The following is a 2,976-nucleotide window of genomic DNA, read 5'->3' on the forward strand; positions in this document are numbered from 1 at the left end:
CAATGTTTATAAATCAGGTGTAAAGTTTGTCAAAAACCCTTCCGCTTGAATGGCGCTTCATTACTTCTGACATCAGCAGGGGTAAAACAGCGAGACAACTGGCCATTCATATGAACTGTCTCTTCCTATATAGCCTCAATTCACAACTCGGAAGCTGGCCCCTTGGCTGAAATAGGAGGATGATTCACTCAGGTGAAGTCAAATTATCAGTGGTAGAAGAAATACTCAAATGTTTTACAAATGTTTTTTGTACAAGTAGCAATGCCACAATGTAGAAATACTGTTCCAAGTAAAACTCATGTATTTCAATATTCATATTTCATATTACTTGAGTAAAAGTACATTTGTAAATCTCATATGGAAGATGGCCGTTCGTGCAGGCTACAGTGAGTGGAGACAGAACTGCAGCAAGAGAGCAGCAATTTGCAGCGGACGCGTTTCGAGCTTGCAAATCGGCTATTTTCGAATAGATCAATATAAAACGTCAATTCCCTTTTTAATAGGGGTTTGTTTATTGAATTAATAAACTAAAATGTGCAAAGTAACTATAGTAAGTCAAGCTGTCAAATCATTGTAGTTTGATAAATGGAAATAGTAAAAAAAAGTAAAAGTACCACAAAATTGTACTTAGAGGGATAGTACACCCCCAAAAATACTTTTTTTGTTATCGATTACTCACCCCATGGAGAGGGTTTTTGTTGCATTCCTAAGCCAATAATTTGATGACCGGCAGCGGTTCCGATAGGAGACACAAAGAGTCTCCTTTGTGTCTCCTACCGGAACCGCTGCCTACCTGTCCGCTGATCATCAAATTATTAGCTAAGGAATGCGACAAAAACTCAAAAATATCCATGAATTCAAGTCTCCATGGGGTGACTAATTGATAGAAAAAAAAGAACTATCCCTTTAAGTACAGCACTTGAGTAAATATACTTGGTTACTTTCCACCACAAACATATGACTATTCAGCTCAGACTGGCTTAGATTACCACATTTTCACAATGTAATCTGGTGAACTGGAGGAAGGTAGGACTTTGCTGCCATGTATCAAGTTCACAAGACAGATGAAGGGGATGCAAAAAAAAAGTAAAATGTTCCATCTCTCCCATCTTACTCTCATCTTCTTTTCACAACAAAAATAACAATAAGACATAGAGAAATAAAGGATGTTTTAGCTATTTATTATCAGCATTGTCATCCACAGCATAGGAGCTCTAAGTAGATTCAACTGGGTCAAAGAATCACAACAGATAAAAAAAGACAGCATTGTTTATTTCTTCTCTATACATGACATCCAGTTTTTCGTTTGTGCTAAAGTATATACTTCAAATATAGATATAGATAAAAATGTACAGCAAACACTGACGTGTGTGTGTGTGTGTGTGTGTGTGTGTGTGTGTGTGTGTGTGTGTGTGTGTGTGTGTGTGTGTGTGTGTGTGTGTGTGTGTGTGTGTGTACAGGAAAAAGAGGGTTTATATAAAATAAAGAATAACAAGAATATATTTTGTTTTTTATCAAGGTGCTACATCTGGGAGTCTTGTTCGGGCCTGAGACTCAAACAGGTTGACTTCAATCTCTCCAGGCTCATTAAAGCATGCTAGTACACTATGGCCTTGGGGATACAAACCGGGGGTAAATTTCATCACCCAGGGTGTGCCAGGACCAATACAACTGTACCCATGTCCACCTGTGTGCCTGTGCTACATGACTGACCATTGACCCCACACATGACATGACATGACATGGCTCTACAGCAACAGTTCTCAAACTTTTTAAATTTCAAGGACCTCCATAAACTCTGAGAGGGTACCATCTCAGAGTTAAGGACCTGTAAGGGTCAGAACCATGCTATACACATACATATGCTGCAAATGCGATCGTGAGAAAACTCAAGCACTCAAAAGATTTATTAATTTCAAGATTTAGAGCAGCACTCAGGGACTGAGTAGCTTACGTTCCATGACCCATCAACCAATACTTTTTTTTTCAAATTTCAAAGACTCAACTGATGGATGTCAACTTCTCTTCATTTTTAAGCTGTTGCTCAGTATGAGACCATTCCACTAGTGTTTTGTCAAACAGGACTTTTGGTGTAGCAAAGGTTCTTAAACTTTTTCTAAACTGAGTAACACTCTCTTTAAAATGTGAGGACCCATGAGAACAAAGTTGTTAGTAAGCCAGTTTGGGTCCTGAAATTTCAAAAGGATTATTAATCAGTGTGCCTACAGTATATATTCAGGGTGGTGATGGTGGTGGGGGTAGGGTGGCCTCCATCCCGTACGACACATGCTTGCATGCATTCACCTTGTTTAAATAGGAATTGCATAGGGTTAATGTCAGAATTAAGGTCACAGTAAAAGTTAGATAATGTGACAAAGGTCGGACAAGGAAACCCCCCCCAAAGGTACCCCTTAATAGATAATCCCAAGGGCCGATTGTGCAATCACCCAGTTAATTCAGAGAGTCTTAGCATGCATTAAAATCCTGGTTATTTTCATTCAGCCAGTCTTGTTTGGTTACACGCTTGCTAGTGTAATATTAATCCATTGCTTTGTTAGGATTCATTCAGTGTAGCAGTGCAAACAAACTTGTGTAGTAAGTCTGTGCAACCATATGTCACCATGCTACAGGGCGGATTTCAGCCCGCCGCCTGCTAGCTCCTTTAGCACCAAAGTTGTGGCAGCAATAGATGGGCCAATAATTGTTTTCCTTACCAACAAGCAAGATATTCGTCGTCCAACATTTCACTGGTTGAAGAAAATGTATGGACTTCTAGTGAATAAAATGTATAATATGTTACTTTTTTTAGTCAGCTAGCGGCATCGCCATGCGACTTTGAATAAATTAGGCTATCATTTCTGAGTTGCTGTGGTGTGAGCACACTAACTAAAAACAACCAGTAAGTACAGTAGGTTACCAGTAGTTTTCTTAATACAACTTCACCAGTTGATCATTAGGTCAGGAGTCAGGACCAAC

Source organism: Gymnoscopelus microlampas, assembly GCF_963454915.1.
Source record: "Gymnoscopelus microlampas genome assembly, chromosome: 12".
NCBI classification, from domain to species: Eukaryota; Metazoa; Chordata; class Actinopteri; order Myctophiformes; family Myctophidae; genus Gymnoscopelus; species Gymnoscopelus microlampas.